Here is a 14,894-nt window from a genome sequence, read left to right on the forward strand (position 1 = left end):
TTTATAGTTATTACTCTGTAGTTTATATTTTATATAGTGTTTATAGTTATTACTCTGTAGTTTATATGTTACATAGTGGTTATAGTTATTACTCTGTAGTTTATATTTTATATAGTGTTTATAGTTATTACTCTGTAGTTTATATGTTACATAGTGGTTATAGTTATTACTCTGTAGTTTATATTTTATATAGTGTTTATAGTTATTACTCTGTAGTTTATATTTTACGTAGTCTTCATAGTAATTTCTCTGTATTTTATAGATCATAGTTTTTAGGTTTTAGTTTAAAGGTTGTAGTTATTAATTTATAGTTTGTAGTTTATAGTTATTACTTTATAGTTTGTAGTTTATGGTTTGTAGTTTGTAGTTAATAGTTTATAGTTAGTAGTTTGTAGTTAATAGTTATACGTTTATAGTTATTTATTCGTATTTTATAGTTTATAGTTTATAGTTATTATTTTACAGTTATTTGTTTATAGTTATTAGTTCATAGTTATAGTTCTTAGTTTATAGTTTATAGTTTATAGTTATTAGTTCATAGTTTATAGTTATTCGTTTATAGTTATTAGTTCATAGTTTATAGTTATGAGTTTATAGTTTATAGTTATTACTTTATAGTTATTCATTCATAGTTTATAGTTATCACTTTATAGTTATTCGTTTATAGTTAATAGTTATGAGTCCATAGTTTATAGTTATTAGTTTATAGTTTATAGTTATGAGTTAATAGTTTATAGTTATTACTTTATAGTTATTCATTCATAGTTTATAGTTATTACTTTATAGTTATTCGTTTATAGTTAATAGTTATGAGTTAATAGTTTATAGTTATTAGTTTATATTTATTTGTTCATAGTTTATAGTTATTAGTTTAAAGTTATTAGTTTATAGTTTGTAATTTAGTTTGTTGTATCTCCGCTCTTGAATTGTTGATATTCCACAAAGTTCTGTATGATTCAAAATTAGTGTAAAGGGGAGCTTAATATCTGCCTTTCTGTCTGTGTGTCTGTCTGTGTGTCTGTCGGTCTGTCTGTCTGTCTGTCTGTTTGTCTGTCTACTTGCCATTCCGCCTGCCTGTCTGTCCGCCTGCTTTTCTGTCTGTCTGTCTGCCTGTCTGTCTCCCTCTAGAACTACACGGTAAAGTATTCCACTAATACGGCCATATTATGAGAGATTCCACTGATTCTACCTGATGATAAGTGCTAATGAGTATTGACTGTGTACTTCTGGGTGTACCGTATACTTCTGGTTGGACTGTGTATTTACTGTGTACTTCTGGGTTTACTGTTTACTTCTGGTTGGACTGTGTATTTACAGTGTACTTCTGGGTGTACCGTGTACTTCCGGTTGGACCGTGTATTTACTGTGTACTTCTGGTTGGACTGTGTATTTACCGTGTACTTCTGGTTGGACTGTGTATTTAATGTGTACTTCTGGGTGTACCGTGGACTTCTGGTTGTACTGTGTATTCACTGTGTTCTTCTGGTTGGACTGTGTATTTTATGTGTACTTTTGGGTCTACCATGTACTTCTGGTTGGACTGTGTATTAACTTTGTACTTCTGGCTCTGTGGGTATTAAGCTGCTCTTGACTGATTCTTAGTAATTACTGCTCTTAGCTTTAATTAAAGGGGTGTCGCGGTTCTTCCTGTGTATTACTGCGTACCTCTTACCTCCTCCACCCAGTAATTACAAACATCACCTGAGGGGGCAGGACCCTCTGGTGCAGGGGATTGTGGGATAGCTCTGCCTGCTGATGAGGCAACTTTTAATATTTCAGATATTTGCTTCTACCTTGACTGTGTGACTGAGTATTTTCAGATGCAGGCGTACATGGCTTCTTTCCAACATGCGTCAGTGCATTTACATGCACAACAATAAGCTGCAGAACGACACCGTGAGTAACGGGATTAGGGTTAGTTTGACATTTCACTGCATATATGTATGAAAGTATGTATATGTATGTGACAAATAAACCTCTTGAGGGTGAAGAATGAGTGCGTAACGGGGTTAGGGTTAGGAAAGTGTGCGTAACGGGGTTAGGGTTATGAAAGCGTGCGTAATGGGGTTAGGGTTAGGAAAGCGTGCGGAACGGGACGTGGACGTGGACGATTCCCACATATAAAAATACATTTATTATTCCCCTTATTTATAATTTCTCATTGAAATGTAATCCCTGTGCATTTTGGGAGCTTCCATCGGTTTTATCCTGTTTTTTTAATGCACACTGACTGTAAAAAAACAAAACAAAAGAAAAAACTGCTCGACTTGAAGAATTTCAGTCGACTGACGGGTTTCCGAACATTGATTTGCCACGTTGATTTTCAGAGGGCAGCCCTAATTGTAACGTGTTATGTATGGTGTTGTGTTATGTGTTGCATCGTGTTATGTATCCTAACGTATAGCGTTATGTCTTGTATTGTGGTATGTCTCGTATTGTGTTATGTATCGCGTCGTGCTATGTATCATATTATTGGCTGTGACCCCAATGCTTATCGATGGTTCCAAAACCACCTCTCTGATAGACAGCATTGTGTGAAAACGGGTAATGTTCAATCTGCATTTTTATCGATAACAAAAGGTGTCCCTCAAGATTCGATCTTAGGACCGGTCCTTTTCACAATTTATATCAGTGATATTGTCCGGTCTTTGAATACCTGAAGTGTCCATCTGTATGCAGGTGACACTATCTGATATTGTTGGTTTGCCGTACAATTGGCTATTGACAATCTGCAACTTTCTTTTAATGTTCTTCAAGAGGCACTTATCGATCTCAAACTTGTGTTAAATGCTGAAAAACAAGATATATGCTATTCACAAGAGCTAAGGAAAGGGATCATAGCAAACTTCATATTAGCACTTTACTCAGTACAGCTATTGAAAGAGTCCCACACTATAAATGATAAATAAATAAACTACTGTATAAATACTAGGCATCTGGGCGATGGTGAACTCACTTTTAAAGTTCATATTGATAAACTGGTTAGAAAGCTTAGTCCTTATTACTTTATGGAAATAGAAGCTGCTTTCTTTCCCATGTTTAGTAGAAAAATAATTGTTGAGACTGTATTACTCCTTGTCTTGGATCATGGTGGTGTAATATATAGACATGCAGCTGTTACCACCATCAGGCCTTGAGACCCTGTACATCACTCTGCTGATGCCTACAGTACCATCATTGTACTCTTGAGAAAAAGTTGTCTGGCCCTCTCTCTCACCTCTCTCCCTCTCACCCTGCCAGATGAGATCAACACCAGTATAAGTTAATTTACAAAGTGCTCCTAAAAAATGACCAGTTTACATGACTTCACTATTACACATCAATGGACATCAGGAATGGTTTACGTGAGATGATCCGTGGGTCAACTCAGAACTCTGAAAGACTGCTTTTAAATGTTGTCCTCCTCTCTGGATTAACCTACAATACACTTTAAATATTGATTCCTTGATACCATTGGGACATTTTATAAATTCTTATAAATCTCATTGTTTTAGAATGTAATTGGAATTGTTTTAACCGATGTAGGTGTTTGTGTTCTTATTGTCTTCTTGACTTATTTTAGTTTTTTATTTCTGTTATTTATTTATTTGTTTATTCTGCCTAACGTCATCTTTGAAAATGAGGGTTCACCCCTCAATGTACCCCGAGAACGAAATAAAGGTGAAATAAATAAAATAATGAGTCATATAGTGTTATGTATCGTATCGTGTTATGAATTGTTTTGTGTGTTATTTATGGTGTTATGTATCGTTTTGTGTGTTAGATATGGTGTTATGTAATGTTTTGTGTTATGTATCGTTTCCTGTTATGTATGGTGTTGTGTTATGTACTGTAGCGTTATGTATCGTGTTATGTGTTGTATTGTATTGTGTTATGTATCCTATCATGTAATGTATCGTATCGTGTTTTTTATCATATTGTATTTTGCATTGTATCGTGTTATTCATCGTGTTATTTATAGCGTCATGTTATGTATAGTATCGTGTTATGTATGGTATTGTGTTATGTATCCTATCATGTAATGTATCATTTTGTGTTTTGCATCATATCGTGTATTGTATCATATGGTGTTATGCATCGTGGTATATATCGTATTGTGTTATGTATAGTATCGTGTAATGTATAGTATCCTGTTGTATCGTGTTGGTAGGCGCAGATGGTAGCTCAGGCGGTAGAGCTGGTGGTCTAGTGATCTAAAGGTTGCTAGTTGGATCCCAGGCTCCTCCTGCTAGCATGCTGTAGTGTCCTTGAGCAAGACACTTAACCCCTAATTGCTCCTGATGACTGCGTCCGTTGGTGTTTGAACAATTGTAAGTCGCTTTGGATAAAAGCGTCTGCTAAATGTCATGTGAACTGCAATCACGGTTTAATATTAAATAATTAATTTATTATTAATAATTAAATCAATCACCCATTAATTAATCATTTTCTCTTTAGGGCACCACCTTCATTTTCCTTATTCGAAGGAAACAAATTTGTTTAATGTAAGTAAGTCACTCAATCTCATATCTAAAGTGTGCGGTTCGTTGCATTTATTTATTTACTAAAATAGTGTGTAAGAAAATGTAATGTAAAGAAATTACAAATAAAATATAAAATAATAGAAAATCAATACAAACCAATAAGGAAAGCAGTAACGGAAAATAAAGCCATCCCTTTTTGGCTGTAATGGATAGATTGTGTGATTATCTATATAATAAAGCAGACATGTCTGAAGTCCGGCCCGGGGGCCAATCACGGCCCGTGGTCAGATTTCATATGGCCCGCAACTTCGGTTTTATAATGTATCACTTTTGGCCCGCTAGAGCTGTCAAACAGAATAAATAAATCATAAAAGGTTCAAAATGCAATTTCTGCTTTCACCTCATCGTGGCAGCACCACTCTAACTCTATCTCGCTCTGTGACTTCTGAGAACCCTTCTCGTTTCTGCCATGGCACCTGTAAATACAAAGAGGAAAATTGACAGCGAGGGCCGCCGCCTCCAGGAGAGATGGGAATTACAATAGTTTTTCACTTAAAATCAAAGCATTTGTGTTTGCCTCATTTGTCAGGAGGCTGTTGCCTTGTTTAAGGAATTCAATGTAAAGAGACACTACCAGACAATACATGATAACGCATACGACAAGCTAACAGGCAATGAGCGCATTGAAAAGTGAAGCAACTCCATGCTGCTTTGGCCACACAACAGCGACTCTTCACGCGGGCCTGTGAGTCAGATGAAAACGTCACCAAAGCAAGCTACCAAGTGAGCATGTAAATCAACAAACAGCAAACCTTTCACAGAGGCTATGTTCATTCGTTCGTTCGTTTAGGGCTACACAGGCAATTGGGACATTAGCCATGAAGTGGTATCGTCATCCAGTTCAATGAGGCCGCTGACTCCATGTGGTGATTTGAAGGTTGGGCATTCATCAATGATGTGTTCAACAGTCTGTGGTTTTCCGCATTCACAGAGATTTGTGGCAGACACTCCAATCATATGCAGATAGGTTTGGGTCTTTGCTACTCCAGAGCTAAATCTGTTGAGGTTGACCCAGGCATTCCGTGGTCGGTCACACCCAGGCGGATTGGTTGAAGGGGAGTTGATGAACTTCCTCAACGTGGAGGTTGACTCGGACCATTGCTTGTTCCAGCAGTCAAGGATCCATCCAGGGTGTGGAGGGCTCGTGGTAAGGAGTCTCCTAGCTTCGGTGGAGAAGTGTCTGCGTTTGAGTCTCTGGTGGCCATATTCAGCAGGCGGGGGGATCAGGCTTGTTGGCTCATTTGCACTCTTGCAGGCCAGCTTCAAGGTCAGGAAGTTACGACGGAGCTCTGGAGGTGGAATGCCAGACAGTATGGGGAGAAACTCGACAGGGGTTGATGGCAGGGCACCACTAATTAGCCTCATGGCGGTGTTAAGCACAACATCAACACAGGCTGTATGGCTGCTGTGACTCCATGCAGGGGCGGCATACTCAGCCGTGGAGTATGCGAGGGCAAGGGTAGAGGTGCGCAAGGTGGTGAAGTTTGCACCCCATCCAGTGCCAGCCAGTCTCTTCAGGAGGTTTACACGGGCAGCGGTCTTGGCAGCAACTTGTTGGATGTGTTCATTAAAGACTGTCTTGAAAATGGTGGAGAACATTTTCCCTGAGGAAAAGCAAGAATTTGCTAATGTTTGCCTGGCTCGTAACACTGTTGCACAGAGACTTGAGGACATATCATCAGATATTCAGAGACAATTGGGGAACAGGGCAGTGATGTTTGATTATTTTTCATGAGCCTGCAATGAAAGCACAGATGCACCTGACACTGCACAGCTACTGATTTTTTTGAGAGGAGTTGACGATGACATGAACGTAACAGAGGACCCGCTTGACCTCCAAAGCCTTAAAGGCTAAACAAGAGGATCAGATTTATTCATTTTTGTTTGTACAGCTGTTGTTGATATGAAACTACCATGGAGTAAAGTTAGTGGGATTATTACCAATGGTGCGCCTGCCATGGTTGGTGAACGAAGTGGATTGTCCACAAGGACATGTTGCTTTTGTCTTCTCCCTTCTCCATGGACCCTGATGATGCTCCGCCACATCTGCAGCTGCAGCTCATTGAGCTGCAGTGACAACGAGTGGCGCAGCAGACACCAGCAGCTTTCTCTTGTTGACTTTTACCGGCCGCTGGATAAAGGAGGCTTTCCTGAAATGCTAACATTTGCAAAGAAAATGCTAATCTTATTCGGCTCCACAAATTTGTGTGAGCAGACATTCTCTGTCATGAACTTAAACAAGAACTGCTTGAGGTCAAGACTAAGTGACTTCCACCTACGTGACATTTTACGCATCTCAACCACTGCCCTCAAACCAGACCTGGCCTGTCTACTGAAATCCAGATCTCAGTATCACCCTTCTCATTAGTGTCAGTAAGTTATCTGTTTCTTGGTCAATCAGAGTGTTTTGAATGGTAACATTTGTCACTATTAACAGTGAAAAGCCAAAAGCACATTATAAATATATGCACGTAGACTTGTGACACTTGTGAGTGATTTTGTGAAAGACAAGAGCGAGTCATATGTTTGAAACTTAAATGTCAACAGACTTTTTATTACTCACAAAAAGTCATGTTTAAAATGAACATGAGGTTAAGATTTTTATCAACTTCATGGAATTTTAAGGTATTCCATACAGTTTGTTCTGTGTTATCTGACTCAAGATGTGAAAGAAAGCCAGAATTGGTTTTTAGATTTGTTCACGCCTAATTGGCCTAGTTGGTTACATTGCCATTTTAAAAAATGATAATGTGACATTGAAAATGAAATTGGTATAGAACAGTGCATTTGTATGTAACTTTTATTGTTAAAACAATGTCAGCAGGGGCCATTGGCACCTTGGCATCTTTACATTGTCAAATCTGGCCCTCTTTAAAAAACGTTTGGACACCACTGTAATAAATGGACCGTGCGATTAAATATAATTTTAAGTTCTAATCTAAAGGTCAAAGGTTCAAATCTATCAGACACCAACTCCAACTCACGGTGCATTTATCATCTGTTAATCTGTTCTGACTGCGATTGTGGCGCCGCCCCCTTGTGGTCGCCTGCATGGGCGCTCCCTGTCGATTACGCACATTTTAGTATTTTTTCCGTTTTATATCACTATGTCCGCCAAAAAACTCATCGGCAGTGGTCTCCTATGACCACGATGAACTCGTGCATATAAACATTTCTCTGAAAGGACAACTTTGGGGCTTTGTATCCGCGGATCCAGAGTGGCTGCCGGAGATTTTACATGCCAACACGATCAGCAAGGTAAACAACAGCAACAACAATGGAGCCAATGTTTCCACAGGTGGGCCCATGGAGGAAGCACTGAGGTAAATGAGGCGATATTCGGGTCAGAATAATGATCTACCTTACCGTCTACCTCTACCAAGCATCCTTCTTGCCATTGTCCAGTCCCTGGAGAACAGAATGGATAACCTTCTAGCGAGGATTACATTACAATGGTATACGAGAAACTGTAACGTCGGACTTCAGAACAAACATCCTGACGCGGCTGTGGCGGTGACTGGGGACTTTAACAGGGCGAATCTTAAAAAAGTTCTTCCTAATTTCCATCAACACATCACATGTGCCACCGGGGAGAAAGAACTTTGGACCACTGTTACACACCTTACAAGAACGGATACAAGACTGTCTCGCTCTCTGCTTTTGGATTATACTGGAAGTCGGTATGCGGGCATCTTGTTACTTCCTGTTTACAAGCCTTGCATTGTACGTGGAATGGTCGTGACGAGGGCCGTAAAGTGGTGGTCGGACCAATCAGAGGCCATGCTTCAGGATGCTCTGAATGACGTAGGCTTGGACATGTTCCAGTCAAGTTTCAAGGACGTCAGCGAGTTTACAGAAGTAGCTATGAGCTTCATAGCTACGTTAGTGGACAGCATCGTACCCACGGCGAAAGTTCGGATATTTCCCTAACCAGAAACCATGGGTGGATAAATCCATCCGTGGCACTCTGAATGCTCGCACGGCCGCTTACAATGAAGGTCTTGTATCTGAAAATTTGTCGAAATGTTGAAATGTGCTTTGGTATTCCGTTGTGCCGCTCAGAGGCAGCCTGCAGCGGTAGAGCTCTAGCACAGTCAGAGGTTGGTAGAGATGCGCTTGGTTTGGGTATTCCGTTGTCCCGTTCGGAGGCAGCCTGCAGAGGTAGTGCTCTAGCACAGTTGGAGGCTGGTAGAGATGCGCTTTGTTTGGGTATTCCGTTGTCCTGTTCCGGGGCAGCCTACAGAGGTAGCACTCCAGGCAAAGTTGGAGGTTGAAGTATCTGAAGCGTCGGCGCAGTGGGATTGGTTCGGAGTTGATCGAGAGTCGTTCGATTTGAACTTTGTCGGATGACTCGTTCAAAATTAACTTTATCAAGTACTGTCGTTTATGTGTGTGTGTGTGTGTGTGTGTGTGTGTGTATATATATATATATATATATATATATATATATATATATATATATATAATAATAAAATAAATAAAGAAAATATCATTCCAGCAGGAAAACAAATATGTCCAGGAATAGACTTTTTAGACCTATATTTGACTTCATACTTGGGAATTGGTTTTATAAACGTTATTGTCTGGTGCACTGTACCTGTCCTTGCTGCTTGGAGTCACTAAGTGTGAGCTCTGGTCAGTCTGACTTGTCAAGCAATAGATTTATGTAGGATAGAAATATGTAAATTTATTTCTAAAGTATTATTAAGCTTTTAACATGTTTTATCAAATTTACAAGAATATATACATTGTGTTTTTTATGCATTAAATATTCAAACCACAAATAACTGATAACAAAAAATAATCAGAAAACTCATTTTTACAGAAACAGCTGAATAAATGTGACCTACCGCAGACTTTAGGTACATTTGTTGGCTTTTGACTTTTTTCAACATAATTTGGAAGTGAAGAATCAGAGCTTCAAAACAAATCATCATTATCACTTGTGCAAACCAAGCAAATATTTTTAAAGCTATAACTTGTTAATGACAAGGGTGTGGCAAACTGTGATTCTGAGATAATCACCTTCAAAGTTTTCCCCCACACTTGGCTTCATTCAGCCAGCTCCCAGAATGTCACATGGCTACTTGACACCCTACTGAATGGAGACTTACACCCTGCTGAATGGGGCAATCTCTGCATTGTTCTTGTGTTTTGAGGGAATGTTGAACAGCATCAACGACACACAACATCTTTTGTTTTTAAAATGGCTTTTTTTTAACAGTAAGAATAAACATTTTCTATAAAACTGGAATTATTTAGAAGTTTAAAAGTGTGGATAACACAAAACATACAAAATGTAGAGTCTATCAATAATTTGAGTCTCTGTATATCAGCCTGGGTGTGTCATTTAATATTTTAACGTCCGTATGCCAAATATCTTTAAAGTTGTTGGAGTTATTATATGAGCTAACCCCAACCCTACTCCAGCTACACACTGAGAGCCTGTTTGGAGCCTCGTTTCATTTTCTTTTGGACCCTGGCTGCATTTGCAGGTAAACTTGAGAATCTTGTGCATTACTACTTGCTCATAATCTGCATCACCAACCTCAACGGACTTCATCACGTCATCAACTTCTTCGGTTGTAACAACAACAGGCATGTCGTCGGTCTCCTCCGGTGGTTCTTGAAAATATTCCATTCTGTCGTCACATTCAGGTCAAAATCCGCTGTTTGAAATGTTCTCCAAGTCCGGGAACGGTGGTATCAGTTTCAGCATCGCTGTCGTTCACTGCGTCGCTGTCAGAGAACTGAATATCATCGTGGAAAATGAAGTCCAGTATACGCTGCTTACACTGAATTGGATCTATCCCACTGGTCAGATTGAGGTCCGCGATATGATTTAGATCTTCCTCTACCTGCTTCTCGTAATCCATAACAACACGGAGACCAAAGTTTTCACAGACAAGTGAAACCGGATCCTCGGCTTGTTTACGGAAGTGACGTCAGCATGACTTCTTCATTGGTATACATTAGTACATGCCCCCTCCACAATGATGTCTCTGTGTGTATGTAAAAGTAGTACGATTTAAAGGTTGAACTCTATCAAAACGGTTTCACATTGTGACTTCACATCACATGAAATATGGAGGAATGATTTTCACCTGGAAGCTCGCTTTAAAGGAAAAGATCCATCGGCATTGTTCAGCGCTGTTCAGCGTCTCGTTTAGTGAACTGCGTTTCCTCATGTATTCTAACGGGAATATTTTACATGACGGTTTAACATTTTTCTACTATTTATAAATCAAACTCGGTTTTGAAAATACGTTGAGGGATAAAAAACACAACCCAAAGGAACACGAATCTGGAAATCTGTTTTTTCCAACTTATTTGGCTGCTCCTGGCGATTTTAGAAATGCAAATGATGCGGGTTCTGCTGCGGTGGGTCACAAATACACATTAATAGATTGTGAGTATCTCCTGCATCATCCTCTGGTTGATGGGACCAACCCACCACTGCATTCCCTGGCTTCTCCTTCAGACCCATGGAGAAGAGCCGGCACCGCCCTCCTCCTGTCAATAGGTGCAATGTATTTATAGATTATTATTAATTCCAGCGATTAAAAAGCGTTAGTATCAGGTCTTTGTGTGATCGGTGTGCAATGGCCGTAGACAAGTAGAATTTTCATGCAGCGCTTTTCTCGGTTAGGTGGCACAAACTCTGTTGGAAGGGCAGACCCCTCTGAATGATTGAATAATCCTAGATGAGAGATTCATGTTTTAAGTCCAACTGAACCGCTAGGATTGTGTAAGGAAGTTCTGAAGCCTCCTTTCCTGTGTCTGATTGTTCAAGTATGCTGGTCAGGGCTACTGGGGCCTGACCTCGAGGCGATGCGCGCTCCGGTTCGAGCAATCAACAGAAAGGACTCCAAATTGAGTTAAATTGATTTAAATAAATGAAAAATAAACAATTAAATAATAGAAAATCAATACAAACAGATAAGGAAAGCATGAACGGAAAAATGGTCATCACTGATTGGCTGTCATGGATAGACTGTGATTATCTGTATAATAAAGGGACCGTGCGATCAAAGATAATTGGTTGCTGGCCTTTCGCTAAACTTGAGTAGTTAAAATTTACTCAAGAAATCTGGTTGTTGGACAGCAAAAGCTAATTGAAACTTAGGTGATTATGAAAATAAATCAAAAAACTTGACTCACAGCGTGCTTCGCGATCGAGACGGTTTAAGTAAACGAAAAAGAAGAAAAGTTACAAAAAGGAAATTCTGAGCAAATTAATAGTTGAGATATTTGTCCGAGGAGACACATCTACAATATGGCTGTCTGCTGGTTTTGTCACAAGGTGAAACAGGGTGTTTCTCTAAGCCAATCCCTCGGGATTACGTCATGTGTCTTGCCCGGCGGCCATTTGAAGTCTACAATCGAATGTATTTGCTATCTAAATTCCTAATTTACACGATCATTTCACACACATATTTCTCCATTTGACCTTCAATCCAATGATTGAACACCGTACAGTAACTAGGTTATATTCCAAATTAAATCGTTTTCAGGATTTATGAAGACATTTAAGCATTGCATACATTTTAACCTCACACTCATGATACATTTAAAGAGGGGTAAACACTGGTCAATAACACTTTGGCTTAACAAATTAAGACTTGTACCTATTAATAAAAGAAAGAGAGATATTAAAACATGACACACTTATTTGAGTGGAGCGGTACGGGGTGTGGAGTGCTGAGAGGTGCCATGGCTGCTCTTATCTTTCTTTACCTGGGGGCTGCAGCGGTCCACGAGAAAAATACCTTGAAGTCTTGGCGTTGATATCACCACCATTCCTTGGCGTAACACAAACCGGGTTTGTGTTATGTATTGTATTTTGTGATGTATTGTGTTATGTGTCATGTTATGGATTGTGTTATGTGTTGTTGTATGTAATATGTAATGTATTGTATCTTGTTATGTATCTTATCGTGTTGTGTATTGTGTTATGTGTTGTGTTATCTCTGTCGCAATGTAGCTGAATGTTATTCTCCCTTGTAAGTCGCTTTGGATAAAAGCGTCTGCCAAATGACTAAATGTAAATGTAAATGTAAATGTTATGTATTATGTCATGTATTGTATCGTGTTATGTATCATATTGCTAATTATTGTATTATGTTATGTATTGTGTTATGTATCGTTTCGTGTTAGGTATTGTATTGTGTTATGTATCATGTTGTGTTATGTATCGTGTTATGTATCACATCGTGTTTTGTTTGGTATCCTGTTCTGTATGGTATCGTGTTATGTATTGTATCGTGTTATGTATCATGTTATGTATCAAATCATGTTAAGTATCATGTTATGTATGGTATAGTGTTGTGTATTGTGTTATATATCGTGCTATGTATGGTATTGTGTTATGTATGGTATCGTGTTATGTATTGTGTTATGTATCTTGTTATGCATGGTATTGTGTTATGTACCGTGTTATGTATCATGTTATGTATTGTGTATAGTATGGTATCGTGTTTTGTACCGTGTTATGTATCATGTTATGTATGGTATTGTGTTATGTACCGTGTTATGTATCGTGTTATGTATCTTGTATAGTATGGTATCATATTATGTACCGTGTTATGTATCGTGTTATGTATTCTGTTATGTATCATGTTATGTATGGTATTGTGTTATGTACCGTGTTATGTATTATGTTATGTATGGTATCGTGTTATGTATTGTGTTATGTATGGTGTTATGCATGGTATTGTGTTATGTACCGTGTTATGTATCCTGTTATGTATGGTATCGTGTTATGTATCGTGTTATGTATCGTGTATAGTATGGTATCGTATTATGTACCGTGTTATGTATCATGTTATGTATCGTGTTATGTATGGTATTGTGTTATGTATTCTGTTATGTATCGTGTTATGTATGGTATCGTGTTATGTATTCTGTTATGTATCATGTTATGTATGGTATTGTGTTATGTACCTTGTTATGTATCGTGTTATGTATCGTGTTATGTATCGTGTATAGTATGGTATCGTATTATGTACCGTGTTATGTATCATGTTATGTATCGTGTTATGTATGGTATTGTGTTATGTATTCTGTTATGTATCGTGTTATGTATGGTATCGTGTTATGTATTCTGTTATGTATCATGTTATGTATGGTATTGTGTTATGTACCTTGTTATGTATCATGTTATGTATCGTGTTATGTATCATGTTATGTATGGGATCGTGTTATGTATCTTCTATGCTGTTGGATTCTTGGCGAAAAGTTCTGACGTCAGTTTAACTGAGACACAAGACTCTGCTTGTGCTGCTGCAGATCTCTCACCTGCCTGACAACACACACACAGACACACACCCACACACACACCCAAAAACACAGACAGACACACACCCAAACACATACACACACACCAAACACACACAACCATACACACACACAAACACACACACACACACACACACACACCATACATAAATACACACACCCAAACAGACACACAACCATACACACACACACACACACACACACACACACACACACACACGTACACCCAAGCACACACAACCATATACACACACAACCATACACACACACACACACACACACACACACACACACACACACCCAAAAACACAGACAGACACACACCCAAACACATACACACACACCAAACACACACAACCATACACACACACAAACACACACACACACACACACACACCATACATAAATACACACACCCAAACAGACACACAACCATACACACACACAACCATACACACACACACACACACACACACACACACACACACACACCCAAAGACACACGCACACAATGATACACACACACAACCGTACATACCCACACGCACACACCCAAGCACACACACACACAACCATACACACACACCCAAACACACACACACACACACCCAAACACACACACACAACCATACATACCCACACGCATACACCCAAACACACACACACACACACACACAACCATACACACACACACACACACACATCCAAACACACACACAACCATACACATTGTTATCTTTTATTATTGTTATTATTATAACCATTATTATAACTATTATTATTATTATTATTATTATTATTACTAATATTATTATTGTTATTATTACTACTATTCCTAGTATTACTATTATTCTATTGTTTTTAGTATTAATATTATTTATATTGTTGTTTTTATTACATTACTATAATTATTATGATTTATTTTATAATTGTTATGACCATTACTATTATTATTATTGTTATTACTATTGTTATTGTTAATGTTACTATGACTTTTATTGTTGTTATTATTGTTATTATTGTTTAAAACATGAAAAGCTGTGGGATGTGAACACATGACACACACAGTCTGTC

This window comes from Zeus faber (genome assembly GCF_960531495.2).
Source record: "Zeus faber genome assembly, chromosome: 2".
NCBI classification, from domain to species: domain Eukaryota; kingdom Metazoa; phylum Chordata; class Actinopteri; order Zeiformes; family Zeidae; genus Zeus; species Zeus faber.